Below are 18259 nucleotides of genomic sequence, written 5' to 3'. Positions count from 1 at the left end.
CAGTAAAGATTGACGTGGAGAAATTTGACGGAATGATCAACTTTGGCTTGTGGCAAGTGCAAGTCAAAGATGTGCTGATACAATCTGGGTTACACAAGGCGTTGAAGGGAAGACCGAGTGAAGGTGCTTCTGAAAAGCTAAGCGGTGATGGTGGTCCAATGGAGTCCAGTGGTGGTTCCAGCAGAGGTTCTAAGAAGTGTAGCATGAGTGATGAAGATTGGGAGGAAATGGATTTGAGAGCTGTAAGCGCGATACGAACAGGTTTGGCTAAGAATATTCTTGAGAATGTGCATGGAATTTCGGCAGCCAAAGAACTTTGGGAGAAGCTCGAAGCGTTGTATCAGGCAAAGGGCATCTCAAATCAGCTGTACCTGAAGGAGCAGTTTCACACGCTGTGAATGGAGGAAGGTACGAAAATTTTAGATCATCTGAGTAATCTCAATAGCATCATCTTTGAGCTAGAGGCGATCGAAGTGAAGATAGATGACGAAGATAAAGCACTCAGGCTCATCTTATCACTTCCACCTTCTTATGAACACATGAAGCCGATCTTGATGTATGGGAAGGATACTTTGAATTTTGCTGAGGTTACTAGTAAACACTTGTCAAAGGAAAGAAGGCTAAAGAGTGAAGGGCGTACTTCACATGAAGATTCGGCACTGGTAGCTAGCAATTGGAAGATGAAGAAAGACTCCGTACAAAAGAAAGCTTGTTGCTCGGGATGCGGACAGTTTGGAAACATGAAGAAAGATTGTCCCAACAGAGCCGGTTCGTCAAATGGCTTTGGGCGGGATGCTGACAATGTTTCTCTCATCAGGGGAGACGATGATCAGTTCCTTTGAAGAGAGAGAGAATTCATCCTCATGGTATATCCGCTTTACCATGATAGAGGATGTGATGTTAGCGGTTCCACAAGTTTACACATGGGCATTGACTTGGCGGTTATGCAAGGTGTGTGTGGTGGAAGTTATGTCGATGGCTGAAGAACTTCTAAGTGAGCCAAGTAGGTGGAAGTTGCACCATAAATCTCAGCAGGATTTATCGACATGTGACGATGAAGAAAAATCTTGGAAGGCGAAATTTCAAGTGATCTACTTTTATGGTGGAGTAGGCTATAGTTCTCTGAATTGAGAATTATGATTGTCGGTGAAGACAATGAGTGCAGTAGAAGCTGTGAACTTTTTCAATATCTTGCCAAGGTGGAATTTGTTGGGTTTTGGCAAAATATTAGAATTGAAGTTGTCCCACATTGGAAGAATACAAGGATGGTCTCCATGTGGTAGAAGTTGTCCCACATCGGAAAAATACAAGGAGGAGATGTGTTCCAACTACTATAAAAAGAGCTCATGGGCTTGGGTTTTTATCATCCTAATTGAAATACTTTAAGCCTGATATACTAGCTCTAGTTAACTGAGTGGTATTTGCTTTGAAAGAGTGTTTTGTGTAATTGGGGTCGGGGAGAGAAATCTGTGTGATTGTAATAATTTTTCACATAATGGATTTTCCCTTGTGGGCCGTGGTTTTTTTCTCCGGTTTGGAGTTTTTCCACGTTAATTCTTGTGTTTCTTTATTTTATTGCTTTCTTTAAATTTCTCAGTTATTTTCTGCTTGTTCATGCGGTAGAAGTAGTGGATTTTTTCCCAACATTGTCGTCACCCAGGCTTCTATGTATTAAAGTATAGGTTATTCCTGTTACCTTGAGGGTTTCGTAAGCAATACACGGACGCTCGATTTCTTAGGCATGAGTCATAGTGATGCTCTCCTTCATAGTATGAACATGAACTTCCCTGAACAAATATGCTCAAGCATGAGTCATGTTTTTCATCATCAAATCAGCGAGATTTGCCATGTCCGAATTAATAGCTCAAAAGGCATCATCATCTTGCGCCCCTTGGATGTCTTTCCTACTATTGAACGAGGGTTTGACCACTAATGGTTTTTAAATGATATTTGTTCGCGGATATTGAAAGCCCAAGCATACGACTTCGAGAGAAGAGCCTCACTTACAGAAGCGTCTACCCGTATCCGCGTAGATTCATTCAACCCACTATAATAGGACTCAATCTGAATACACCTAGATATACCATGATGTGGTCATTTTGGCAAAAGCCCTTAAAAGTTTCCCATAATTCACTTCCAGCTTCCCCTGCAAACTGCTGTAAATTGTTGATGTCACTTCTAAACTTAGTATTTTTGCTTGGGGGAAAATATTTCATCATAAAATTTTTGTGCCAACTCAGTCCAAGTGGTGATGAATTCTAATGGCAGGGAGTTCAACCATGTCCTAGGTCCATTTCTTAAATAATACGAGAATAATTTCAACTGATTTGCCTCCTAGACACTTCTGGAATCTTGAAAGTTTCACACACCTCCATGAAAAACTTTAAGTTGAGACAGGGATCTTCATAAGCATGCCCATGAAAATGTGCCACTATTTATAGTATCTAAAACATAACAGGCTTCAGCAGAAACTTTTCTACTACGATGTGAGGCCCTACATTAGGTTGAAATCATAGAAGACAGGAACCGTATATGCTTCCATTTTTTGATCTGTATCATCTACTAATAAAAAAAAATTGAGAGAGATGTTGGAATAGGTCTCCAAGCTTCATCCTTATTAACTTCTTCTACATCCAAATTCTGTAGTTACGGGTTCGGTTGAGGATCAACGTTTACCTCTACTCGATTTCTTCTTTGTCTCGTTTCTTCTTCGATGAAAGTACTTTCAATTTGTCGTCAAGCAAATATTCTAAACCGTTCATTCGCCTACAACAAAATAAAAATAAGAAATGCTGTGAGAAAGTTCCTTAAGAACCATATCCTTAAACATAGGTTTTCAAAATAAAAAAATGCAACCCCCACCAACCGGCTGACAAAATCATTTTAGGTCAAGTGGGAGTGTACACTATATTGTCGACGGAAGCATCAATAGTCTCAAAATCTAGAGGGACTGAGAAAGTAATATGAAATATGCTTAAGAATACAAATCGGACCAAAGTAATGATATTTTAATAGATTAACTACATAACAGTAAATAAATCAATAACAAAACACTAGTAAGAACAAGGTTGATTAAAATGTAATAAGCAATGTTGGGACTAGAGATGCTAATGCAAAGCGGACACACTAGCGGTAAATGGGAATAGGAGATATTTCTTAGTGCAGTCATCTGCTCAAAGCAGTAGCCAAACGAATTTAGTTGAACCTAAAACATACTCGGTTTGCTTCCGAGATACCCAAACAGGATTGTCACAACTTCCATCGAACATTAAAACTCTTCAACACTTTATGAAGAATAGTTAGGTGAATCTAATTCCTAATCAAGAAATCCCCTAGTAATGAGGTTTAGTTCACAAAAAAGAGAGGAACAATCCATTTTGGTGAAGAATATTATAAAATCCACGTAAGAAATGTTTCCCTCCTCTTTCTTGATTTGGTTTCTTGGGCTACGCCCCCCTTGGGATCCGTTCAGACCGCTGGAGCTTTACGAGCTTTTATATCACTCTTTGATTTTAGGGCAACTCACAGTCATCATACGGACATTGGGTGATTTCCGCGTAACAATGAAAAATTAATATGCTGCTAAGAAATGTCTCAAACATGTGAGGCTTCATCATCAGGTGCTCTAGCATCCGAAAGTCATAGCATTTTCTTTTACTTAGCTGTTGTACTTCCAATTTCTCCCGATTTTGCATAAACAATGCACAAAAAACATAAATGAACTAGAATTTATCAACATTTAACAAAACAATGATTTCATTTATGATTCATCTATTTTTCACTTAATTCCTCATTTTGGTGTGCTTTTATGCTTAGGATTCTCACATTTGCACTCAATTTAGTCCAATATAATATTACCACAATAACTCTCTTTTTCGAGAGTTATCATATATCATTAAAGAGAAACGATGTCAGATGTGTCAATGCCCGTCACTATAGCCGACCGATGTTGTAGAATATAATAACGGTCACTTACAATATTGGTCAGTGACCAACATCTATACAACTTTCATAGTAGCCCTACATGTCCATTATTAAATGTGTGTCATTAAACATCCACTTCTAGTGACGGTGCAATGCCTGTCATCGTTTATTTTATAATTGAATAAAAAAATAACATTGTTGCACGCCGGCTATCCAAAAACATTAATTTTATTTTATTTTATAACTTTATTTGCTAACTCACCAAGAATCATAGAACAACAAATTTTAAATAATATAATGAATATCAACAAATCTCACCACTACAAGAAGAAGAAAAAAAAAAAGAAAACCCTGGAATGAAGTAATACATACGTAACACGCTGTTTTATATACACATAATACAAACTTTAATATATGTATATAGTTCTACAAAATTTAATTTTAAACAAACTTTAAAGTATAACATAAAATCAGTTATACCATTTTAGAAATAAGCTGCAGTACGGTTACAGACACTTGTGCAGGATACCTCCGCATTAACCTGTATAAGGCCATGAATGACCATACGAGCTATTTAAACTAATCTTAATTGGGTTAATAGCTCAGTAATTGCCCATTTTTAAGGTTACTCAAGAAAAGGTCATGTCAGATGATCTTTTCTTATTCTACTGCGTAGTGGGTTTGTATTTTGCTTTTCAATAAGTCCCATTGAAATATGCAAGTTCCTAAAAATATAATAATATCTTTTTTGTTTAAAGATGGAATAAATATTTGCTCATAAATTCTTGAAAACTTTCAACTATTTAAGCTATTGACTTGGCTACTTTTCTTTGACCGAAATTTTGAAAGTAATTGAAGAGGATTCATGGAAATGATAGAAGATAAAAAGGAGATAGGAATATTGGCCAAATTAATACTATTGTGTGGTTCTGTTTATTTTGATCTTAAATGTTGAAAATGATGCCATGGAAAGGGATTTGTCTTAATTTTCAATGTTGAATTATTCTACTTGTGATTGAAGTCCCTTCAAATTAATCACGTTTTATAATATAATAATTTAATTTATGTAAGCAATTGATTTGACTAGTGAATACCCTTGTGTCATTTTTATAGTTAATTAATTTTTAAAATAATTTTACAGTTCACTCTTTTTTTAGTACAACAAATTGAACGTAACCTCCGATCTCAACAAAAATAGTAGCAGTCAAAGCTCAGCTATGTTCATGTTGGCATAAAGTTCACTCTTATATCTTCATAAAACTTCTTCATAAAACTTGATATATTTTTTTTAAAGTTTAAATTATTTTGAAACCTTTATAATTATAATTTATCTCGTTTTACTTTTATTTCAAAATTGGCCATCAAATTTCGAAAAACATTGAAACATATTGTTATAGAGAAATAAGCAAGATCCAACTAGGCGACAGGAGATCGGAAGAAAGCCAAGAACTGGGCACAAACCAGGAAAGGGGGTCGGCACATGGCGACTTGAGCCGACTCCTAGCCAACCAGTGGTCGACGCCGAGCAATGGTCGGCGTCGAGACCTCCTCAGCGTCGAGCAGTTCTCGACCCCCCTGTCGAGAACCCTAACGGTTCATCCCATCTCGCCTCGACTCTTGATTCAACATTAAGCCCACAATGTAATGAACGGACCCGAAGAAAGCATGAGGCCCACTCCGTCGAGATCTCCTGAGTGCATTAGAATTCAACTTATGTAAATCCTAAAGTGAATAGGATTCAACTCATGTAAATCATGAAGGGATTAGGATTTCACCTCTATAAATAGAAGAGTAAGTGAAACCCTAAAGATATGCTGACAACACTCTACACTTTATACTCAACTATTCCGATTATAACTTAAGCATCGGAGCCCGTATGGCTAGAGCCAAATCGGTCTTAGTGCTATTCTGTTTTGCATGTCTTGTCGATCCCTTTTATTCTAGAAGATTGGTGCGAATTTGGCGGAATCCCAAGAGGCCAGATTTATGAATTAACAATTGGCGCCGTCTGTGGAGACGGTTAAGATCTAGAAGTCAAGACGATCAACAAAGAGTTCTTCCAAGAACTACTCTGATCCGAGGAGGTCTAGGGTGAAACGAATCATAGAATCCAAGACATATCTCGAGAGAAACAAGTCAACATGAATTCGAGAGAAAGACCACAACATTTCTACGACACATGTCATATGACTTGGGGGCTACCTTTACCCGAGACGGTCGAGGGTGTGTCAGGTCGACAACTTCTCGAGCAGATCCTGGGTAACATAATGCGACAGATTCCATGACAAAAAGAGCAACAGACAAAAATTCATGAACGGCCCGAGACGGTCGAGGGTGAGTCAAGTCACCAATTCCCAACCAGGCCCTGGGTAACCAAGGCGACAGGTTCCTGCAGAAAGAGCAACAGACAAAAATATACCCCAGCGATAGTCGAACTCAAACAAGAGTAAGAGGAGAGCAACAAGTATTGCTGATACGCGACAACCCAAGCGTATTGAGCTACTCGAGCCACAAGTCACTTGAATCCAATCGTATAGATGGTTTAACCCAAAAGGCTAAGAGTTAGAAGGATTACCTTCGCAGTTGGTTACCTTGAGCAGACAGAATACTCACTATGCTCAAAGTCGGAAACACTCCAGGAGTTTGGTGACCAACCAACCAAGCATGCACCGAAGGTATATGGATCACACAAACGAAAACGATATTTTTTGGAGCAAGGGAGGGGGTTTGCACATGGCAAAGGTGAGAAACAATCTTGATTTTATTCAATTCAAAGGTTCTAAAATGTTCAAACAATGAGGGGTACTTGCCTAAAAGCGAAATTAAAATTGATAAAAAATAAACCAAAAACAAATCCCACAAAATAATCTAAGAAAATAAGAACAAAATATTTTCCTTAAAAGTGATGGAGTGGGCGACAAGCCAAGCTACAGGGAGGTTGGAGCGCGCACCTGAGGGAGGCTGTCGTTGGGGCTAGCGTGCATGAGCAGCAGTGTAGGGGCGTTGGCTAGTGAGGCTGGAAGTAGGGCTAGCGCAAGGCGCTAATAAGCGTGCGGCGGGCGCTCGAGAGGGTGCTTGCAGGTGCATTGGCGCGCAGGCGCTAGTGGGACTGGATGTGTGCAGACTCGCAGAAGGTGCATATCGACGCTGGAGCGGGCGTGGACGAGTACGGTAGGTGGGTCGGCATGGGCGCTGGGGCAGGTGTGTTCAGCACACAGGGGCGCACATGGGTATGGGGCATACGTGGGCATTCAGGCGTGTGCGACAGAAGGGGCACACATGGGCAGACACCAGTCTTAGTGCTATTCTGCTTTGCATGTCTCGTTGATCCCTTTTATTCTAAAAGATTGGTGCAAATTTGGCGGAATCACAGGAGGCCAAATTTATGCATCAACAATTGACACCGTCCGTGGGGACGATTAAGATCTGAAGTCAAGACGATCAACAAAGAGTTTACCAAGAACTGCTCGGATTCGAAGAGGTCTAAGGTGAAACGAATCAACAGAATTCAGGACATATCTCGAGAGGAACAAGTCGACATGAATTCGAGAGAAAGACCACAACATTCCGATGGCATATGTCATACGACTTGGGGGTACCCTTATCCGAGACGGTAGAGGGTATGTCAGGTGGACAACTTCTCGAGTAGATCCTGGGTAACACAAGGCGACAGATTCCAGCACAGAAAGAGCAGCAGACAGAAATTCATGAACGGCCCAAGACGACCGAGGGTGAATCAAGTCGACCAATTCCCAACCAGGCCCTGGGTAACCAAGGCGACAGGTTCCTGGGCAGAAAGAGCAACAGACAAAAATATACCCCAACGGTAATCGAACTCGAACAAGAGTCAGAGGAGAGCAACGAGTATTGTTGATACGCGACAACCCAAGCGTATTGAGATACTCAAGCCACAAACCACTTGAATTCAATCGTATAGATGGTTTAGCCCAAAAGGCTAAGAGTTAGAGGGATTACCTTTGGAGTTGGAAGTTGGAAACCCAAGAGTAAACCTTGAGATGTAAAACCATAGGCAAAATCCAAACAGATTAAAAACCCAAGGGTGGTACTGCTAGCCCAACTAAAAGTTAGATCCCAAGGCTAAAATCTAAACAGCTAAAACTAACTGTACGGTAGAGTCTAAGAGACTTGGCTACAACCAACTACAACAAAAGGGTATGGGGGCTAAGAAGATTGATTTCTCTTGTTTATAAGGGTAAAAAAAGCTAAATTGGTGTTGTTCTCTAACGTTTAAACTCAGAAACCGTGTTTTAAGCTTGGTTTAGTGTCCAAAACCTTTAATTTGAAGTTATCTTAGGTTATACATGCATATAGGACGTTTTTACATCATTTAGAGTTGATTTCTAATGGAAATTACAATTTTGTGCATAAAAATATCGAGCTAGGCGCCTGGCGCCTTCCCTAATCCCGAGAATGCCCTTAATGTAAAACACACATTTTGGTGTGATTTGAAGCTGGCGCCTTCCCCAATCTCGAGAATGGCCTTAATGTAAAACGCACATTTTGGTGTGATTTGAAGCTTCCCCAAGCCCTTCCAGGTGTCTTCCATGCATTGAAGATTGCCAATTCAACAACAAACCAACTAAAATATGGTTGAAATGGATGGCTATCCACAAAACTCTCAACTTTCTAACCACATTGAAGTCCCTATAAATTCAGCAGCTCATTCTCTTCATTCATCATCCCGAAGTGATCATTTCAGCTTTAGACATTTACTCTCAGCTTATTTACGTTTTCTCTTTTAAGTTTTGAGTTGTTATTGTTTTAAGTTTTGCTTATTTCAAGTTCATTCTTTATTTTCTAACTTGTTATTCTTAAATTGTAAGTTTGATCTTATTTAATTAAAATACTAGCAAGTTCTTTGATATTCATTTCTTTCTGTATCTCTTGTTACAAAGTTGTAATCACTCAACCTTGAGGAATCGACCGAGTATTGCTCCTCAATCTTGAAAGAGAACGAGTTAGGGTCATTCGGGTTACAACTCCACCATTTCAGCTTGTTTTAATAATATCCATCTTTTAATCATGTCATCTACTTCCATCAACATTAAATTATGTGTTTCCTTTATTATCATGAGCTAAATTTGTTTTTCCCAAGCCCAGTTATGGATAGTTAGCTAAGGTTTATTAAAATCCAACAAGGTAAAAGACGTTTTTCTCCTCTTTTATCACTTAAAGTTTTTTCATAAGTTAAAACTTGATTTGGCCAATTAATGTTTTAACCAAGCATCAATACTGAATTTTCAACATTAATGATTTAACTTTCGAGAGAAATATTTTAGACATAAAGATTTCGCTCGAGTAGCCTAGACATAGGACCTCGACCTAAGGTTACGATTGGTTTTTATTAAATTAAGTTCAATTTTCTAATAGACATATTAGAGATGGACTTATACCTTCAAAATCACTTAGACATAAGAACATGGCGAAATAAAACCAAAGAAAATTTACGAGAGGCGTCTGGCGCCTAGTTGGAAAACTTGTTGTATTTTTAGCTAATTTGAAGTAATTGGGCTGGATTTATTGGATTGAGTCTTTAAACATGAGAACCAACATTATCCTTATTATTTGTTACCCCAAAATCAATTACAAAGTCACCGATCATTAACATTTCTTATAAAAAGACTTCATTTATGTTGGTTGGGTACTGACATTAAATAGTTACAATTAATGTCGGATAAAAAACGTCATGGTAAGAATCTAAAAATTGGCGCATTCGTTTTAAAATCACATAATTTGGGAATTAAAAACGCCGTCGTTTGCATTTTAATTTTGTAACTGACATTAATTTTTTTATATGATGTTAGTTTCAAACCGACATTAATCGCACAGAATTAATGTCGGTTTAAAAGCGTTATGCTAGAGGAGAAAGAGAAATCGCGCGCATTGGGGTTAAAACGACGTCGTTTTGTTCGAAGAAAAAACGACGCCATTTTGGTATAACTTCAATTGATGGTTCGCTGAATTCAAAACGGCGTCGTTTTCTTTAAAGGGAACGACGCCGTTTTCAGTAGGATTTAAAATGTCTTGAACCCCCATAAACGACGTAACTCCAAACGCTGTAACTTGCGTTTTCACCCCCCCCCCCCCCCTCCCCGGTGTAATTTTTGAGTTTGAGTTGGTGTTAATGCAAATCAATTCTTAAACAAATAAACCTCGAAGAATTTCAGCTATAACTCAATAGAATTTAAAATCAATTCAGATTTAAACTTACATATTTTAGTTTAATTGTCCTTGCGACTTTTTCTTATATGATTGAGCAATGGAAGTTATAAAATATACATAAATGAACTGAAGGCACATAGAAATTGGTTCCTAATATATATTGAAACAAGCCTTTGAAAGATAATAGAATTAGAAACAAAGAGACGTACGTGAGAGTGAAAAAAAGAAGGGTTTGTTAGATTCATATAATAATAGAATTAGTGACTATTTTTTCTCATTAGTTCGGTCGGTTTTTGATTTAAAATTAATATTAATATTATTACAAAAGTGTATATTGATGTCGGCAGCAAATGCTCTTCAAGCAGGCACAAAAGAGCTAACTACCAAGGTATTTACATTGCTTCTATGTGTTAGCATTTTGCATTTTGTGACAAATAGGATTGATGTTATTGCCAATTACAAGAGTTTTAGTGCTGGTACTTAATATGAAATGTGATGAATCGTTTTATTAATGTCTGGACTTGCTTTGGGAAAGATCTTATCCACGTTTTATGATTCACTCTACAAATACAGAGTTAGTGTTGTTATGCCCAAACATGGCTCATTTACCTTTGTAGTTTTGGTATTTACTTAGCTTCCTTTAAAAACTCTTCAATTGCATCTTGGTATGGTAAAGTTTCAAATGCTACACTTTCATCATTTGATTTTAATCATGAATTTTTCAGCAATATAGTTATTGATTGGAAATTATCCTTGCTAGTACCTGTACATCTTTGATAATTGAAAATTTTGTGACTAGTAATTATATTTGGTATTCAATTCCAAGTGTTACGTACTTTGAGATGTCTTTGAATGTAGTTGGAAGTATATTCTTGTATCTTCAACAAGTTTTTATATTGAAATGTTTCATGTTTCGTGATTCTTGTATAATTTACAATCTGCTTTAAATTTACAATATGGTTTATTTATTTTGTTAACAACATCATGTTATTAGATTCTGAAATTCAATATAGAGACTGGTGGGTGGTGCTATTACATAATCTATTGATCTTATTTAAGTTTTTAACTTTCTCCAATTTCCAATGTCACTAATATAATTTAGTCATATGTCTTAATATTTACCCATATTTTTGGCATATAGTTCATTTTAAATGACGTAAATGATCTTTTTATTTCCTTATGTTAGCTAGGTTTATTATAGCCTTATGTACTATAAATTGTTGCTTATGTTTAGGTTTATTTTAGTTTGATATATTTTTTTTCCTTTTTTTCTTTGTAAATAATTTTTTAAGTTAAGTTATTCTATATGGATAAGTCATGGATGAACAAAGATAGAATGTCAATGGAATATAACTTGAGTGTTGAGAACTTGATTGAAAATGGACTACGACATTCAAAATGGTCAAACTGCATATGGTGTCCTTGCTTGAACTATGCAAATGAAATTTTACAAGAGTTGAACATAGTTAGAACACTTATTTATTTATGGTATTGATAAGAGTTATAAGATATGGATTTGGCATGGTGAGCAACTACCTATGAAGGATATGGATGAAAGTGGTACGACTAAAGGAAAAGAAGATTATGATGATGATGACATAAATAATACAGCTAATATGTTTGAAGCTGCACAAGACTATTTTTCAATTAAGTCTGAAAACTTTGAACAACTATTGATTGATGCACAGAACCATTGTACTCAAACAATAAAAATTTCACGAAAGTCTCTGCATTGCTAAAATTATATAACTTGAAGGCTCAATATGGATTGAGTGATAAAAGTTTCACTAAATCGTTAACTCTAGTACATGATATCCAACCACAGCTGAATGAAATCTCAACTTCTACGTACAAAGCTAAAAAGACATTATCTATGCTTGGAATGAAGTTTGAGAAGATTTATGCTTATGTCAACGATTGTTGCCTGTTAAGGAAAGACCTTTTTGTGTAGATGCATGTTCAATTTTCAAAACATCGAGATGGAAGCTTTGTAAGAACTCCAAAGAAGAGAAAAAAGGTGTTCCCGCCAAGGTTATGTGGTACTTTTCTCCGATTCTTCGATTCCAAAGAATGTTTCGAACTCTTGAAATATCTAAATTGTTTAATTGGAATGCTAGAGGTGGAGAAAATGATGGGCTTTTAAGACACCCTGTGGATTTTCCTTCTTGGAAATTAATTGATAATCTTTGGCCAGAGTTTGGTTATGAGCGAATAAATCTCCATTTAGCACTGTCTATCGATGGAATTAATCCACATGGTGATCTTAGTAGTAGGTATAGTCATTGGCCAGTTATATTGGTTATTTATAACCTCCCACCATGGTTGTGCATGAAACGAAAGTTTATGATGTATACATTAATATCTGGTCCTAAACAACCTGGAAATGATATAGATGTATACCTTGGTCCTTTGGTTGATGATCTAAAACAACTATAGACTGAGGGGGTTGCATGATATGATGCGTATCGAGATCAAACATTTGTCTTAAAACCTATCTTATTGTGGACTATAAACGATTTTCCAGCATATGAAAATTTATGTGTTTGTAGTGTAAAAGGGTATCATACATCTTCGATTCGTGGAGAAAAGACGTCTTCACTTCGATTGAAACATGAAAACAAAATAGCATACCTCGGAAATCGTCATTTTTTACCCCGATACCATCCATATAGAAATGAGAAGAAGACTTTCAATGGTGAACAAGAATTTGAACTAGCACCAGAGTCATTAAGTGGAGAGGACATTTTTGTTAGAATGAGTAAACTTGAAACTGTATTAGGTAAAATGAATAGAAAGGAAAATAAAGCAGCAGCAGTTATTGGAAGAAAAAATCAAATTTTTTTAGTTAGAATATTGGAACACTTTTCATGTACGACATTGTCTAGATGTAATGCACATTGAAAAAATGTATGCACAAATATAATTTGTAAACTACTTGATATTCCTAGAAAAACGAAAGATGGATTAAAGACTTGACAAGATCATTTGGTAAAGCTAAACATAATGACAGAATTGGTCTCGCAAGTAAATGGAAAGAGAACTTTCATACCTCCAGCATGTTATACATTATCACGTCCGAAGAAACTAAGTATGTGTAAATCACTAGCCGAAATTAAGGTCCTTGATGGATACTTATCCAACGTACAAAATCTTATGTCACTCACTGACTTGAAGCTTTATGGTCTCAAATCTCATGACAATCATGTTCTCATGCAATAGTTGCTACCTGTGGCAATTCATGGGGTCTTACCAAAACATGTGAGAGATGTCATCATTTGATTCTTTTTTTCTTCAATGCTATATGTAGTAAAGTGGTCGATCCCTACAAGCTTGAGAAGTTGCAAGATGAAATAGTGATCACTTTTTACTAGAAAAATATTTTCCACCATCATTCTTCACCATCATGGTTCACCTTACTGTGGACCTAGTGAGAGAAGTGCAGCTATGTGGGCCTGTCTATTTACGATGGATGTATCATTTTGAGTAATACATGAAAGTTTTAAAAGGTTATGTGAGAAATCGAAATCGACCAGAATGATGTATTGGAGAATGTTACATTGTATAAGAAGCCGTGGAATTTTGTTCTGAATTTTTATCTGAGATGGATCCAATTGGATTGGGTTCCAATGTAAAAAGCAAAGATCTGAAAACAAGGTCGTTATCAGCTATGTCTTATGTCAGACCAGGAAAACAACTATTGCATCAAGCTCACCTTTATGTTCTAGAGAACACATGTGATGTACTCTCATTTATAGAGTACGCGTATAAACTTTTGTACGCATTCATCAAAATTGGTTTATGTTGTGTTTATTTATTTTAATAACATCATTTGCTATAGGCAACACATGAAGTTTTTGAAAACAGTGAATAAAAGGATGTCGAAGAATGGAAAATGGTTACAAGACGAACACAATCGTACATTCATTTCTTGGCTACCGGAACGGGTAAAATTATCTTAATATATTTTAAAAGGTATGTATGTATTTTAAATAAATTAATAATTCTAGATTGTTTATATAGGTTTCACTTTCACTTGAGATCCCAAACAACTCTATATCACCTACTTTAAGATGGTTATCTAATGGTCCCAGTTCAGAGGTAGCCACATATGCTGCTTATATGGTTGATGGTCATCACTATCACATGAGAGAACCTGATGAAATAAGAAATGTCCAAAATAGTGGTGTTGAGTTAATTGTGAAGACAATGCAAGTTGCCAGTGCTAAAGATAAGAGTTCTGTTATTTCAGACATGACATTTTATGGAGTAATTCAAGAAATACGGGAGCTAGATTACTATGATTTAAAGTTTGTGCTGTTGAAATGTGATTGGGTTGACAACAATAAAGGTCTTAAAGTAGATGATCTTGGTTTTTCAACCGTTAACCTTAATCGAATTGGACATAAATTTGATCCTTTCATTCTAGCAACTCAAGTGTTTTATGTTAGTGACACTATGAATCCAAGTTGGTCAGTTGTGCTCACACCTCCTCAACGAAATTTTGAAGATGAATATAATGATGATGAGTTAGGAGATAAAGTAATTGATTACTATGAGTTATTGAAATCAATGCCTAATATTGATGCACTTAATGATATGGATGAAGATACTTATATATATGAAAGAACTGCCTCTGATGGTGCATGGATTGACAATTGGTATAATGTGTTCTTTTGTGTTTATATATTAATTTATTCACTTACTTCTTATTATTCTTTACATGATATTAAATTATATGTTTATATGGAGACTTCTTCGTTTATGGATACCGCAAGTAGTAGTAGTGAAAATGAATGAAATGAGGTAGGAACAAATTCTCGTACTGATGGGTCGAGGGAGAGGGTGGCTAGGGGTGTCACCACAATGCGTGAATTAACACACATTAAAGATAACGAGGAGCGAAAAGTGGTTTCATACAATGATGAAGGTCCCATGTGACTTGAAAGACAGGATTTTTTGGATGCTGATGGAGAGAATGCTAAAAAGATGCAGAGTTTTGGATGCTGTGTGAGGAACCAAATTCCTATTACATATAGTAGTTGGAAAAAAGTCCCACGTGACTTGAAAGACAAGATTTTTTAGTGTGTTGAGGTATATTTTAGATCATGATTTAATTATCTCACATTTTTTTACGTAATGCATTTTGACCATTATTTGTTTTCATTTGGAAATAGATGAAATTTGTAGTTGACCCTCGAGCGAGACATAAGATTTTACAATCGGCTGGGTAAAAACATAGGATTTTTAAGACCAAATTGACCCCGACTTATATCCTTCCATTTAAGGACCAACCACAATGTTTGGCCTCTCCTCCAGAAAAATATGACCATATTGAGCAGCCTCATTGGGATGCATTTGTTCGAACTAGATTATCGAAAGAATTCTAGGTAATTTAATTTCATTCGATATAAATATAAGTTGATCAAGTATATTTATATTAAATGCATGTTTTACATTATTGTGTAAAATCTTAGTCGTGCACAGAAAGAAAGGAGAGCTTACAACAAATATAACCATCACCTATCATGCAAAGGTTATGCAAATTTAGCAGAAGAGTTGGTGAGTAATTTGAGATTTTGTTTATCTTATTTACTACCTATGTTATTTTGCAAATGAGTTTGATACTCCTTCATTTAATGTATTATGTTATATTTTGTTATATAGAAAAAATCTGGTAAACCAACCAATCATGCAAGTTTATGGAAGCATGCACGTCTAAAGAAAACAACAAATGATTATTCTAATGATCAGACTCGACGTGTTACACAAAAGATTGTAAGTTGATTGTTTTTTAAGTATATCTACATAATTTTATTTTTCATTCATTGTTAATTGAATTAGTTAACTTTATTTTGCAATAGGATGAGTTAGAAAATAAACATAGGTGATGATGTTCTAATTGAAGTGTTGGGAACACCAGAGAATTGTGGACGGGCACAGCGCATAGGTGATTTTGTTTCACCTTCCTACTATTTTAATCAAGTAAAGCGTAGGTCAAACATGGAAGGAATTTAAGTAAGCCAATCAAGTTTAGTACCAATTCAACCATGCAAACAAGCTCCAATAAATCAACCAACTCCACCTTCATCCAAAGCCAGTCGACAGAGTACTCCAATGGAAAAGAATATCGAAGAATGCAATAAACCTGAAGGTCCAGTAGAGTTGCCATTAAAAGTAAGATAAAATCTTTTTTAATGTTTATTAATATAACTTGTTGCAATTATAACTTGTTTATTTTGTTTGTAGGGGAAAACTTGCAAACTATCATTAGGGTCAATTGAAAACATTGTTGTCATCAGCACAATATTCGATGGAAGACACAATGTATGATCCATGGAGTTCCATTAGGAAATGATAACGTCAAGGTCACTATTGATGTCATTGTCGGAAAAGAAGATATTCGTATTCCTATTCCAATCAAGGGTGAAATCGAGCCCTTCACCAAACAAATGGTTGTTTTATTGCGTGGCCTCGTAAACTAGTAATAGTCACAAAAGATGACAAGGTATTTTTTTTCCTCTTTACTTACATGTGAATGTAATCTTTTATGTAAATAGTCGTTATATGTCATAATTATATCACATTGTGTTAATGACATCGGTCTAAATCGAAAGCGAAAGGTATTTCGCATTCGTATCCTGATAAGATGAATGTTCCTTCTTTGGTAAAATTTTTGTATCGCCTTGTCCAACGCACTATGGAAGATAATGATTCCATTCAGGTCGCCATCAGTGTTGAAGTATTTGGTGAATGCAAGCAAATACCTCTCTTTCGAGATGATATTATGCAATTTTGTGAGATAGTCTGGATATTAAACACATGCATAATAATATATATTGCGTAAGTGATTCTATATTCTTCTATACATAATGTTGTAATAATTGTATTATCAATATTTTTTATACTAAAAGTCTTTTGTCTTACAGATATCTTTGGAATTTTTTTAAGGTTAACGTTAAGCGCGACATGTTTAAGATAGTGGACCCATATGAAGTTGCGAAAGAAAGTTATTCCTCACCAGACGAACGTGCAAAAAATTTGCCTAACATTTTCGCTTTAGGACAAACAAGCCAAAAATTAATGATACCTTACAATAGCCGGTAAGAAACAATGTTTTTTTTAAAACTTGTGGTTATCATAATTTAGTTCTTTTATATTTGTTTATATATTACGCTGATGTTATCTTTTTTTCTTATAGGAATCATTGGACATTATGTGTTGTTGATGAGATGATCTGGATATCAAACACATGCATAATAGTATATATTGCGTAAGCGATTCTATATTCTTCTATACATAATATTGTGATAATTGTATTATCAATATTTTTTATACTAAAAGTCTTTTGCCTTACATATATCTTTGGAAATTTTTTGAGCTTAACATTAAGCACGACATGTTTAAGATAGTGGACCCATCTGAAGTTGCGAAAGAAAGTTATTCCTCACCAGACGAACGTGCAAAAAATTTGTCTAACATTTTCGCTTTAGGACAAACAAGCCAAAAAATAATGATACCTTACAATAGCGGGTAAGAAACAATGTTTTTTAAAACTTGTGGTTATCATAATTTAGTTATTTTGATGTTATCTTTTTTTCTTATAGGAATCATTGGACATTATGTGTTGTTGATGTGCATAATAATATGATTTACGTTTTAGACTCGTTGCACCCTACTTTTAAAGAAGACATTAAATATGTTGGGAGTACGTAAGTATTATCTATATTTTTAGTTTAATACATTAATGCGTAGGATTGATAACTTATTTTTTTAAAAATATATTTAGGGCTCTGAGAATGTTTATAGCACAGAATACTGTTACACAAGGTAGAAAAAATCCTACATGGTTTCCTATATGGATAAGTATAACTATATTGCTTTATGTTATTATTTTTTAATAAGTTCTAAAACTTAGCATTTCTATATATGTATAGTGCCCACGTCAATCAGGATCGGTAGAGTGTGGATATTATGTCATGAGGAACATTCGACAGATTATGCATAATCCAGACACTCAAATACCTAATCTTGTATGTCTTTCATGCACGCTCAAAACACAACTCTACTTTTCATATTTGAATTATACTTATTGTTGTGAAAAAAAAAATGCAGCCTACACTTAAAAGGATTAGATAAAATAATCTAAAACTTC

General features: G+C 35.6%; 1 non-coding gene across 1 annotated transcript; it reads left to right on the top strand.

The window, feature by feature from the left end:
• The first annotated feature begins 2080 nt into the window (after positions 1-2080).
• LOC148210741 (small nucleolar RNA R71) lies at positions 2081-2186 on the top strand. Its single transcript, XR_015792056.1, has one exon. It is a non-coding gene; the product is annotated as a small nucleolar RNA R71 (small nucleolar RNA).
• The last annotated feature ends 16073 nt before the right edge of the window (positions 2187-18259 follow it).

This window comes from Momordica charantia, assembly GCF_013281855.1.
Source record: "Momordica charantia cultivar OHB3-1 chromosome 6 unlocalized genomic scaffold, Mcharantia_2.0 BLBB01000006.1, whole genome shotgun sequence".
Taxonomy (NCBI): domain Eukaryota; kingdom Viridiplantae; phylum Streptophyta; class Magnoliopsida; order Cucurbitales; family Cucurbitaceae; genus Momordica; species Momordica charantia.
The sequence above is the reverse complement of the archived record's forward strand: the minus strand, read 5'-3'. Positions and strand labels throughout refer to the sequence as shown.